Source organism: Molothrus ater, chromosome 4 (genome assembly GCF_012460135.2).
Source record: "Molothrus ater isolate BHLD 08-10-18 breed brown headed cowbird chromosome 4, BPBGC_Mater_1.1, whole genome shotgun sequence".
Taxonomy (NCBI): Eukaryota; Metazoa; Chordata; class Aves; order Passeriformes; family Icteridae; genus Molothrus; species Molothrus ater.
The window spans coordinates 30,927,017-30,940,663 of NC_050481.2; the positions used below are offsets into that span (position 1 = coordinate 30,927,017).

The following is a 13,647-nucleotide window of genomic DNA, read 5'->3' on the forward strand; positions in this document are numbered from 1 at the left end:
AGCAATATTTAAAGTTATTTGAAACTAATTGGAGGCTGTCTGAAACTCAGAGCACAGTTTTGTCAGTTGATTCTAAGTTGGTGAGAATTAACTTGGACTCATTTTCAGACTAAGAAGCAACTGAACTCAGCCTTGGCAGTTGTCAGGACTTTATTGCAGGATGATGATGATGATGATGATGATTATTTATTGTTGATGTTGTAGTATGCATGCATGAGTGCTTCCTCTTTGTTTTATAGGTAAATTTCTTAACTTTAGAGCTTGGATCCACAAGAATTAAAATTAGTGTGGAATACACCTTCTATCCCAGTCCCATCTTTCTTCTCAGCTTATTCTGAGAGCTTTACTTTCTGTCTTTCTGCTCAGATTTTCAGAAGTACTGCAGATAGCAGCATTTAAAAATCAAACTGTCAGTTTCAGACCCTGCTCTTGCTTATCTGTGCTGGTTCCAGCTGGCAGCTTCAGCTCAGCTCAGCTTGGAGTGGTTGGTGTTGTCAGAAGCAACCTTTGCTATCCTCTCAGCTGAAGTGATCTGAAAAACATGGCAAAAGGAAGAAGATGAGGTGAATAAGCTTCTAGACAGCTAATAAGGGTAAGTTCACAAACCCAGCAGGGCTTGAATGTCTGAAAAGCATACTAATAATGCTCACGTTTCCTGAGAAGGGCTTGCTGTGCTGTTTGGCCTTAGCAGAGCTATGTAGGTGGATAACTCATTTCACAAAGATACTGCTCCCCTTCTGTCAGACAAGGTATGCCATCAGGAAAGAATCTCTAAAATTTATGAACTGCAGACTCACTTGCATTTTTCAGCCTTTGCTGGTATTTTATACATACTGATAAAGTAATGAATAGGATATTCAAAACATACCCCCATTTTCTTTAAACTTTCTGGCACATTTTAGTTTGTTAGAACTAAAAAGAAATCTGAAAGAGAATAATTTAATAATGTTGAGAGACTGACTTGATTATGAAATTAAATTATAGATGACAGCCAAGTTGTCCTGTCCCTCTTAATTCAGTGGTCTCAATCCTCATCCTCCTCTAAATAATTTTCAGAGAGAATGAACTTGGAGTATTTCCTTGGGATTTCAGCAAGTTGTGACACTCTACAAATATCAACTATACTTATTTATGATGAATCTGTACTGGATATTATGATACTCTCAGAATGTACCTGAGTATCTGAAAATGCTGTATTTTGTGCCCATGAGAGTGGGTACCCAGTTGATCAGACACATGCTGAACAGACACCACCTGTATAGAAGAATAGATCCTATACAGAGCACTACTGTGTGAATCGATTTTCACAGTAGTGAAAATGAATGCCTTTGGCGTAGCAGCCTGAAAGAAGAAGAGTCTGTGGGGGGAAAAACCCATAAAAAAGCAACCATCTGAAGTGAATTTTCTAGGGAATGTGTTTTAATACATCTGTAATTTTTTTATTTGTGCATCACACATATAATGAATTTTGTTAAGTAATTCTAAAATAAAAAAAATATTAATCTCATAGGTTGTTTTTTCTGTCAGTCAGGCTGTTAGAGAATCTTCACACTATTTTGAAGTTCTGGAAATCTTGCTCTTATCAAAATAACATTTCTTGAGCAATGAGTTACCCGATTCTGTTTGTGCTCTTCTGCTGTGTCCATCACCAAGTTATTTGTTTTCCTGATCTGTTCCTATGGGAACCATGTGGTTTTAATTACATGTTATGATGTGGAATTATCTTTTTTGCTTTGGCAAGATTGCTTAATGTCATTCCATCTCTGTAATGAAAAAAAATGTATTTTTCAGTTGGCATAAAAATATTGTCAGATGATAAATTAGTGATGATACTTTCCCGAAATTCCATTAGACCGATATTTTGGGACTCCTTATTTCTTCTTTGGGGTTTATTGTTGTTGTTTTTAAAGTATTCTAATTGAAAGTCTTGCTTTAGTGTGCTGATGTGGTGGATGAAGGAAGTAAATGTAGTCATTGTGGAAGATGTAAGCAGAAGTAGAACTGCATTTACTTGCAGAGGAGGAGAGGAGTCAGATGAGGCAGTGTACCATGTAGAGTTTGAAGGGGTATTACAACAGCCTTTGTATTCAGAAGTTCTGGCTTTCTTAAAAAAACCCTGCATTTGCTCAGGATAGTATATTCTCAAGTTGTAGAAACAGTACTGCTCACAGCTTTTTATGCATCTGAACTAATGTATTCAGCAGTAATAACTTTAAAGAAAATTTACTGCCTGGTACCCCATTTTTTACAGGAGCCATTTGTTTGACAGGTAGACCTACTGAGAAGCTGGCAAAAAGTCAGCAGGAGTGCTGGAGGTGATCCATGGTCAGAAGGAGGCCCAGAGGCAGTGGCTTTGTCTACTGACTCTTCTTTTGACTTCTCCTCTTTAATTTTGTGATTTAGTGACCTTTTATAGTTCAGCAGACAAGGGAGCTGGCTGGCAAATACATCAGTGGGGCTTTGGAGACAATTGTATTTCAAGATGCACAAAATACAGTTGTACAGTAGTGGTGTTGAAGGGAGTGTGAAAGTCAGAACTCTTTTGCCCAGGTGTTTCTTGTATGGATTTAGTCAGGTATGCTGCCATGGGTAGTGTCAAAGTGTTTTGTGAGTACAGTGCTTGAAAAAATAGTTATGACCAGCCTTATTCTGGAGTGTGCTGTCTGAGAAATAAATTAAAACCTACAGAAACTGAAACCCTTAATGGAACTTGTCTGAGACTTCTAGTAATGAGGAATTTTCAAGGTCATTTCATAATATTTCATACTAAGGTGAAAGTTGATATAATTTCAGTATTATTTCTCTTCACATGGAGAGAAATCTGCTGAAGGTAATCTGCTCAGTAAATTCTGTAAATTATGCAATTTTTGAAATAAATTCCAGTCTCTTTTTTCTCTCCCTCTCTTGTTTGAAAGGTTTTATGGGACTTCAACATAATCCTTGTATAATAAAAAACAGGGAATCATATTTAGTTTCTAAAGTTTAACCCCTTGAATTAAGAAAGGTGTCACAGCTTTGAGTTTGTGTTAAGAAATTGCTCAGTTTTTGTAATAACTAGGGTGGTTTACATTTTTCTGTCCCTCTTAACCACAGCTTCCAGAAAAAATAACCTTACTTTTACAGTACAGTGAGGACAGTAAAGGGTGTGTGTAGGGTGAGGTAGAGTAGGGTTAGTGTTTTCTTTTACCCTAAGTGTTTTTCTAAGCTGACATAAGCAGAAAATTATAACATTTTCTACACAGTATCAATGCATGGGTTGTTGTCTTCTTAGGGAGAATAGAATGATCCCTTGATTTCTACTTTATGCCAGAAAAACGTCAACTACAGTTTTTTAGTTAGGTATTTGAGTACTTTTAAAACCTGCAGAATAAAAAAGGGTGATGTTATATCCAGGTTTTATCCAATAGCTTCATGATTTCATGTCAGTCTTTAGTGTTTTCATGAAAATATAGATTGGAAGTTAGCATTTTCTTGCATGCTATTCACAAGAGGATGAAATGGTTAATCTAGTTTCTTAAGTATTTCTATTAATTAGTTGGAACTAATTACAAAATGTCATGGGTCATGACCTGAAATTACTTGTATATTTCTATATCTGCTTTTTAGAAAAAAGAAATATTTCTGTTGAGATTTGACATACGTGTTCAGACAGAACAATCAGTTACAAGGATTTCTATGCTATTGGTCATGCTTGATTTCTTAGCATTACTGATCTATAAGTATTAAGCTGTCTTTTATAAAGCATATACTTTATATGGAGATGGAAGTTATATATGAATGGAGTGGGGTTGTTTTAGAATTACAGTGCCCTAGCCAGATGATCTAAGCCTGTAATGTTCATAAACACTGAACTGTAATGTTCATAAACACACTCTGCAAATTCACTTTAACTGCTTTTTAATTGATAGGGACTTATTGAGTACTTTCAAATGCATTTGCAGGAATTAATTGTTTTCTTGTTTTGTATAATCTCAGACCTCACTGACTTTAGTTATAATCAATGATGATCACAGTTTCTAAAATCAGATATATCATAAATATATTCCAGTACTTTTTGTTGACTTTAACAGTAAAAAATTGTGAAATCTAACTTAACAGTTTTAGGACAAGAGTTGTAACATCATTATCCTTTTGATAATCTTACTGTAGAAATTGGTTTTGTTGATGCCTATGTTACAAGAGAAGGAATTTCTCTCTTGAGCCCTTCTAGTGCCACTCAATACAGAAAACCATGCCTCTGATGAGAATGTGTATTTTGAATCATATTTAAAAAGAGAATATTTAAAGGAAATTAACTCCATTATTGCAAGCTCTTGTCACTTGTCTTTCATAGTAAGACCAATGGAGATTGTGTTGCATGGTAAAGAAAATTGGGCTGCTTTTATTCACTTTATAATCTAATTAATTGTAGTATTGCAACATGACCTTTGGTTAAATACTTGTATATTGATGGGAATAGCATTCTACCACCTTTTTCATTATATGTGAACATTTTTTTCTAGTGGAAGAAACTATCTTCCAACAGCTTGAATATCAGGTTTGCATACATTCTCTTCAAAAGCCAGAGTTAATGTCATCACAAAGTTCACCTGAAATAGTCTTCTAAGAGAGGCTTTCTATGTGTGCTATTTAGTGATTTGCTTTCCTTTTGCTATTTGCATTTGGGTTTTGATTGGTTTGCAATCTTTTGAAGATTTTTCAGAACTTTGCACTTGTGTTGTAACAGCGTGTAACAATCAAGGTATTCTGTGTTTAATATTGTATTTAAATTTTATTTTCCTTTTTTTTCTTTTTTTCAATCAGCTTGAACTGTAGTGTTGTGCACAAAGTAAAATATTTCAGGATCACATCATTTCAGTGTGTTACTGTCTCACTTTGCCTAAAGCATTTGAACAGCTGTCTTTAGTAGTTTAATGATCTCATTGCTCAAGTATTTGCTGGATTTAATTCTGAATTTCCACTTAGAAGATAACCTTCTTTTGGAGAAATGCTTAAGAATTGTATGTATTTTAATTGGATCAGTATTTTGAATCTATTCTAATTTTTCTCTAAGGAATATGCCAGCATAAGAAACAAGTTTGATGACTCACTGTAGGGCAACATTTACACAGTATTAACTGAACTTCTGAATCTGTAAAGTGAATGATACAAATGATGAAACTTTTATCACAAATTTTACTAGAATGTATCAAGTAAAATGTTATTAAGTTGTTAATAGCTACTTTATTTACCTGCGAGTGGCCTTTTCTTCATTTTCCCCAGAATTCAATTATTGCTTACTCTTAAATGAAGATTTTTACTATATTATAACTAGGTATACTGGTTTTTTTTTTTTTTTAATTTGGGTTTGAATTGTTTTATTGAGTGATTTGGGTGGGCTTTTTTTGTTTGGGTTTTTTTTCAGGGAGTGGGTTGTTGTGGTGTTTTGTTTTATTTTTATCAGGAGAAATCCAATTGCTTATTTTATATTAAAGTCACATTTTTTACTAATTACATTACTGTAATTCTCAGTACCAGGAATTATTTAGTTATGCATGGATGCCTTTGTCATGGATACTCAGCATTGTCTTTTATGTGTGTGTAGAAATAAATGAAGAAGTTTTAAAGCTGTTGAGGTCAACTAATCTCCTTTCAGTTTTCATGTATATTTTTAATAGGATATGGCTTTTGCTTTGTTCTCTGGATTTTTTGCTAATCTTTTAGTTCTCCAAAATATCCATACTCACAAATGTGTGAATTTCTGGATATCAGTAGTGTCTCACAGCATACACCATTGTTGAAGTAAAATTGTAGTGAGTGGTTGTGGGTTTTTCTAGGTGTGGCTTTTGATTTGAATTTTTTTTTAGCTGAGTATAGGCAAAAAAAAGAGAGTCAGTGCCTGAAACTGAAGTCCTAATAAGAATCACAAGGTAAATGCCTTTGTATCCATAGGCACAGGCAATGGGGTACACTCAGAACAAATTTATTTCCCAAAACACCAAGGAGTAAGTGATTGTTTCTGGAGATTGTTGCTCCTGTATTAGCAATAACTGGAAAAGCTGACAGTATTAAGATAAAGCATCTAGCTACAAAGTAATATTAAGTATTCTGAAAACTGTGTTTTCAGGACCTCATATACTGTGAATTTGGTGCTAAACATGCAGTAGGAGATCTAGAATTTTATGTCTTGAGCTAAGAAACTGGTGTGTTCCACCCTACATTCTTAAAGTAGGAGTATCAGTGGTTTGGAGTGTGATGTTGCACTTTGGGTCTTGTCTGGAAACATTTTCTCTCTTAGTTTGTGCAACTGGACTTCATAATTAAAACTGTTAAGATCTTCCTCTAATGAGTTTGAAGGGGCTTAATGGAAACTTGGAGGTATTTTTATTTACATTTTCACCAAAATAAACAGTTCAGAGCTCTTGATGTAGCTCTGCTAGATGATAGTCTGAAGTAGTTTTGAATTTAAGGCTTGTACTTGTTGGCCACATTATTGGAGATTGGTCACTGCCTCATTTTCCAGTGCATTCTGAGTTTCACTTTATATGCTAGGTAAAGGCAGAGCATGGATAGAAGATTTGTCCCTTCAGGAGTTGCAGGTAAGGTTTGACAAATGTCTGGACATAGAATGTACAGGGGGAATGTATGGATATATACATGGGGGGGGGAAATCTAGTCCTTATATACATGTGGAAGACATTGAAATTCCAAGGTGTTGCACTGATACTCTGGAGTTGGCTGTGATTGTCTACTCATCTTGTTATAGCTGCAGGTCTTCAAGTGTGTATGTGGCAATGAAAAGGAGTAAAAGGAGGGAGGAGTCCCATTAAAATCAAATCAAAAATCTGGCCCATGAAATGTGAGTTGGACACTGATTTAGTTAAGGATAACTAAGTGTAGTTCCCTGCAGTCATAATTCAGTATCATTACATTTTTTCCATGAATTTGCTGGCTGGCACCTGCTCCTTTCTCATCCTAGGTGTCATCCAGCCTTCTGACATGGACAGCTGCAGCATTGGCTCAAGCAGGGCTGTGGGTGGTCTAGTGTGGCTTCTAGCTAGGCCAGCGATCCAGTTCTGTAATTTATCACCTTTTGCAGGCAGTTCTAGTGAGGAGGTGAAGAAAGGCTGGAATTAAAAGGAAAAAAAAAAAAAGCTGTCCTCCTCATGCCTCTGGCAGCTCTTGTCAAACAGCTGAGGTGCACAGTGGGAAGCTGGGCTGCCCATCCTGCTCCCAGCTCTGAGGGAAGGAAGCCCAGAGATTCAGAACCCTTAGTTCAGCACTGATTCTGAAGAATTTACTGAATTTATAAACCTGAAGGAAACTCAGTTTGCCTATCTGTCTCTAGTAATTTGTTCACATCAATTTGGTGAACAACATAACTTGGTAACCTGTCAATGTGTTGCATAGAGGCCTGCTTTTATTCTGGGCTTTTGTGGGGGGGGGGGTTTGGTGTCTTTTTAGCAGATCCTCGCATATTTGCTGGTTTACCAGATTTTATTTGTCACACAAGATCTTGAAAACCTAACACAGAATTTGGCTTTACATCAGATGGGAGATCTCCTAGTTCTGTTTGTATTGAGATGTTTTTTTGAAGATCTCAGCCACTCTCAGCTTTCTGTTAATACAGTGGTCTTAAACAGGGGAAAAAAATCTAAGTCATTAGGTATCAGTGCCTTGTTGTTAATCATATCTTTTAAATAATACAGATATTCAAATAGAATACAGAAATCCTAACATGCTTCAAAATGCAGATAAAGGAACACTACTGAAATTACTTCTGATCAACTTTTAGTTGTCTGCTACATGAGAACTAATTCTTAATGGCATAGTGGAAAAAGAATTTCTACTTTTTTGGTCTATACACCTGGTCCTCTTCATGTATGTCTTGAGAACTTGGCATATGTGAGCCTGGAAGCAGTACTTGACTTCTTTCAGAGAGGAATAAATCTCAAGATATTTTGTTTGTTTGTTTGTTTTAAATTAATTTTATTCCTGTAGTGTCTATGAGGCATTGAAAATACTTTTGGCTAGATTACTTGATTGCATGGCTGTGGGTTAAAGATCTATCTCAACTGTCTCTTATTGCCAGAGGTAAAAATTGTGCTTGTTTTAGGAGAGCTGGTTATCACTTTGACTAGAAAAGTAACCTTAAAATACCTTGTTCTTTATAAACTAAATTATTTTTTTCATTTTTGCATCTTTCTTGTCTTTGTGCATCTGCCATGTCTATAAAACCAACTGCTTACTATATGTGATTTTAATGTGTTGTTAAATTACAGTTTAATGTAACAATTTACTTTAATGAAGTAAATTTCAAGCAGTAAATAGAAAGCAGCTTCAAATGTATTCACAAATGGCTAGAGCATTATTGTACTCGAATGTTTGCAATAGAAATTTTGTCTCTTACATGAACTAAGTAGTTTTTTAAATTTGCTATTTCTCATTTGAAGTTTTTTAACTTAGGAGAAAATAGATATAGAATTTTGCTCTGGTGCCTCTTTCCTTTCATCCTCCCACCCTCACCAGTCAAAAAGAGACTTAGAAATACCACTAAATCTCTCATGTGAATTAGTTCAAGTGCCTTGTGTCCCTCATGCTTGTTCCTAAAGATCCAGTTTTCAATTTAGATTGTTTCCCATGACATGCTGCAGAGATTCCATTAGTTCATTTATTTTTCAGTGCTATAGCATGAACAAAAAGGTTGAAGAATATTTTTTGTAAGGGACCGTGGGACTATTTCCCAACTATTTTATTTTGTTATCTAAAACATTTGGACATTAACATTTATTTTTAGTTATTATATTTTTCTCTAATGCATTGTTTTAGTATTTGAAAATTTACAGTTTCTCATAGGGAAGAACAATACACCTTTTCAGCCGTATTTAATTCAGTAAGTAGTGTTGCAATGTTTCCATTTTGGTCTTGAATTTGTTATTATATTTCTTCCATTAGCACACAGTATTTCATCAGTCATCATTATAGCAAATGTCTTCAAAGATAGTACATTTTCTCTTAGTCTTTTGGCTAAAACCACAACCACTGGCTGCTGCTTTTCATTCCTGTGTCACAAAACAACAAAATACAAGAAGCAATATTTCCACATACTGATTATAAGAGTACGTAACACAATAAAAGCTGCCTTGCGAATGCCTCTCTTTCCATGCAAATTAACTTATTAAAAGTTAAATAATGGAATTAGTGATATTGAACTTATTAATAGTTTGGCAGGCCATGGATTCTCAGCCCCTGAAGTTCACAGGCAGGCTTTGGGGCTGTAACAATTCCAGTGCTTTATAATTGCTGTATAGAAAGGAGATTTTCAAGCAGAAAAGGCTGAAAAAGCTCAGCTTCAAAGTTTTTGCTTCTCAAACTGCAGGGTTTCTGAAGGCAATACTGAGTCAAATCTGACTATTGGGACACAATCCCCTCCAGTTTAAGAAAGTCCCTATTGACCTCAATTAGAGTAGAACCAGATTGTCACTGTGTACTACAAAGGCTTTTGCTCTCATAATTTTCAGAGTATCAGTATTAAAATTGGGTACTATCTTATTATGTGCAATGAGAGATATTACTAGGGTTAGAGAGAGCTTGTCTTCCTGATTCTTGCCTTCAGGTCAGATCTAAATCATTTCTATTGGAAATTGTAAGGTTTGCTCCCAAATTCACATTTTTGAGAGTGAATAGTGTTATGCAGTTTGGTGAAAATGTAAATTGGCAATAACCTTGTCAGGTTGGAAGCAGCTTGGACAAGAATAAAGTAATTTACATAGTTTTGTCAGTTAAAGGAAAGTACTTGATATTTCATTGCCTTTCTGGGAGAGAGGGATTTATGGGGAAAAGGCAGAGATTAAAAAAAAAAATTAAAAGTCCCAAAACCAGGACACCACGCTCTTTAAATTTCTTCTAGGTTATCAACACTTAAGGCTTGAGATGTTGATTCTGAATTTGGCTTCATGAAGCAAAAATAGTTTTTGTTCCTTCTCTCTATGATTCATGTCTTGGAAAACACGGCTGTCTTTGGAAGAACTCTTACCATTCTTGCCATGGTGCCAAAATCAGTTCTCTTAGAATAAGAGATGAAGAGAACCCTTGAATATTGCTGCTCATCCTTAAATTAGGAAAAAAAATTGGCATAAGAAAAGAGAACTTTATAACTTAGAATAATAAATCCAAGTCCTAGATAAGTGACTGGAAGAGAATAGAGAGGAACAAAGTCTGTTTAGTTGAAATATAAACACGTACTTACACTTTATTTCACTGATTTAAAATATATTACCCTTTTTAGCTTTCCCATAACATTTGTTCTACTGGAATGTCATAAACCATTTATTTTAACTTTTCTGGTGATCAGAAAAAAATAAGCAGATGGAGAAAAAGTTGCTTGTCAAAGCACATAATTATTTTGGTAGCTTGCACACCAGGGTTAGCTTTTCACTTTTCTGAGTTCTTCATTCATACAGTGGCTTTTAATTTTGATCTCTTACCGTAAAAATATTTTAAAGTGAAGAGAACTGGAGAGGGGTGAGGGGATGTAGTAACTGGTCACAGTGACATGTTTATTGTGACATGTTAATTTGCAAATCACGGTCACAGTGACGTGTTAATTTGCAAATCAATTGCTAAATAAACATTTTATTTTAGGGCACTGCAAGGATACTTCTCAGTCTGGAAGTTTTTCCAGTGATTTTTCTCTTGGAAACTACAGAATACCAAGAATTCCAGAACATGAAAATGTGCATCTGTACTATGATACTGGTAGCTGGAATAGCTGTCCCTAAAGTCAGTTAGGAATATTTAATCCTAGAATTTTTGAAGAACAAAAACGACCACTCTTTATATTTGTGCAATGTAATCATGATTAAAATTTTTATCTGAAACAAGTGTCCTATTTAATAATAATTCAGTCCCACCAAGTGACATCATCAGCATATATTCTTAAACTAAAAGCGAATATAAAGTAGAACATGTTTGAAGCATTAGGTTCAGATCTAAAAAAATCTTGCTACTGCAAAGGATGCATTTTTTCAAATGGCATTTTAAGTCTCCCAAAAGTGTGAAACAGACTAATGAGAAAATACAGATTTCATGAGAAGAATTTATGTTCGAAGGTTTTATTCCTAGTCCATGTTTTATTATTAATAAGATAATATCTCATAGGAGGAACTTTAAATAAGAGAGCATTAGCAGAGGGCTTTGGTTTTTTGTTTGGGTTTTTTCCCCTTTTCTTTCATATTTTGTTTGCTTAGAAGGAAGTACACCTCAATGTTGATAACTTAGTTTTATACTCATATACTATCAGGTATGCTTCAAAGAAAAAAAAAAACTAAAGTGGCAAGTTCCCTTATTTCTTTATTGACTTTAAAACCAAGTTGCTAGCCTAATTTTTATTGTGAAATAGTTTTTGTGATGTATAAGAAAAAAAAGAAGCCTTTTGCAGCCCAGGTAGTCTTACTGTCTTTTCCACAGCATGGCTACATTTAAAAAAAAAGAAAGGAAAAAACAATGCACTTTTCTGCTCAATGATACTGCATGGAGAATTATTTATAGAGGCCTTATTGACTTCTATGGAATCTTAACATCTGTACTGTTACATATACTTATGTATCGTCTAAACGTTAAGGTACCTAGTTTAGATGTGCACATCTAAACTAGGTACCTTCACTTTAACTACAGGCTTACTGATAGACCTAAATAAATCAGTGTTTATGGAAGTGCTATTACAACAGTCCAATTACCTCTTCCCACTAATCCATTTAATAGCATTGGTATTTTATTTTGTTTAAACACATACTTCATTCAGTTTTCTGTGATAACACAGGAGATGTGGCCAGTTGTTATTCACATGAATTCCATACACAACCAAGCCCAGCTTTTCAGCTGGGTTCTATTTTCTGAGTTTATCTATGTCACACAGGTAGTAAATCTGTTCATTTATACTGGGGCTACCAAAACTTTATTCTTCTGGAACATAGACTTTCATGGACAACTATCCGATCTTTTTCAATGTAATTTTGTTGGGAATGGTCTGGTTGGCTGGCCATGCTCCTGGTAATGTACTTGATGTCAAGTGAGGCAGGGCTCTGGGCTGGGGATGCCAGTGAAGTCGATGACGTACCCTATTAGCTTAAGATGCATTAGTGTCTGTATGGCCTGGAATTCAGGGATGCTGCCTTTGCTTGATCGCAATTCTTGGTTTTGCTTCAGGACTTCTCACTCTGCATCTCACACATACACCACCAGGGGGAAAGGGCAAAGGAAAGGACTGAGAGTATGTTAATGGCAGGGCTGAAGAACACACAGGTCCAAGCACATACAAAAGTAGATGCAATGAGTTTGCCAGATCCTTCTAGACTTGCTTATGTCTTTGTTCCACTTTTACAGATTGGAAGGGAAGGTATTAATACAGCAGATTGTATCTTAATGGTTTTTCCATGGAAAACTATTAAAACTATTGAGAGTGACTCCAAAGGATAGAAAAGATTATGATCTTAGTAATGAAGGTTCCTCCTCCAGAAGTTAATAAGAACTGTTATTTACAGGCATTTTTTAAATGTCTGTACAGCCATGTTCCCATTTAAACCTGTTGTAGTACTTGGATTCTCTAGTTTCCTTTACACATTAGTCAACACCAGAAAGATGATTTCATATATCTACTTAATTAAGAACATTCAACTGTCTTTGTTTGGGAGGGGTTGTTGTTTGTTTTGGGGTTTTTTTGATATTTTGGTTTTGTTTGGGTGGTTTTTTTGGTTCTTATTTGCATCTTGTTTTGGTTTTTGAGTGGGGTGTTGATATTATGGTAGGTTTTGGGTATTTTATGGAAGAAAAATGGATAGTGGTGAGTTAGCCAGATTAATTTCATCTACTTAACTTGTAGTTGAATTTTGTACTTTGACTTGAGTGATATCTGGGACTAACAAAAAAAAAAAAATGAGCCTCTACCCGAACACTGTGAAGCATCTATATTTGATCTATTTTGTTTTATATAAATTAAAGAGGAATGGAGTTCAAGTCTGGTTCAGGTCTCCAGATTCAGAGCCTCATTTTACTTAGCTGCCCCACAGTCTTCTCTTAAACTGGACTTCCACTACTTCCCTTAAAAAAAACATGGTCCCTTCTTAGTGATCTGGGGTTGAATCCATCTGAGATAAGTGTTATGGCAAAGAGAGAACTGCCTGGCAATGACAGTGGGTTTGGAAATGCTCTGTTTACAACCATGGTGAGAAGTTGAGTGAAATTTTTGAGAGAAAGCTGAAGGATATTAAGTTTATTAATTCATGTATATCTGCTCTATGCCCACACACACAGCTGCAACAGAAACTTCTGGTTAAGAGAATTTGATCTATGTGTGCATTTATATGGACAGACCATATTGAAGTATTGCATTTGCTGTGAGATATGATCCTTCTGAGCATGGAAATATTTTATTTCCTAACTAGACATACTGTAGTCTCTGAAATTAAGTTATCTTTGTCTGGTGTAAAAGACCACTTGTGAGTTAAATGGATTTATCATCATCATTGATCATCTTTTAAGATGCAGTCTAGATTTAGTTTCAATCTTTCTTTAGGCTAAATCTAAAGAAAAAATAAAAAAAAGTTTTGTTCTGCACTGAATGTATATATATATATATATAAGAAAAAGGGAAGAAACTACTATTGCTAA

At 35.0% G+C, this 13,647-nt stretch overlaps 1 long non-coding RNA gene across 1 annotated transcript in view; it reads right to left on the minus strand.

Annotated features, from left to right (window-relative positions):
* Positions 1-132: 132 nt before the first annotated feature.
* The window catches only part of LOC118686370 (uncharacterized), a 44,522-nt gene continuing 31,007 nt past the window's right edge, over positions 133-13,647 (minus strand). Inside the window, exon 2 of the long non-coding RNA XR_004980151.1 lies at positions 133-532. This is a non-coding gene — a long non-coding RNA (uncharacterized LOC118686370). The remainder of the gene's footprint in view (positions 533-13,647) is intronic.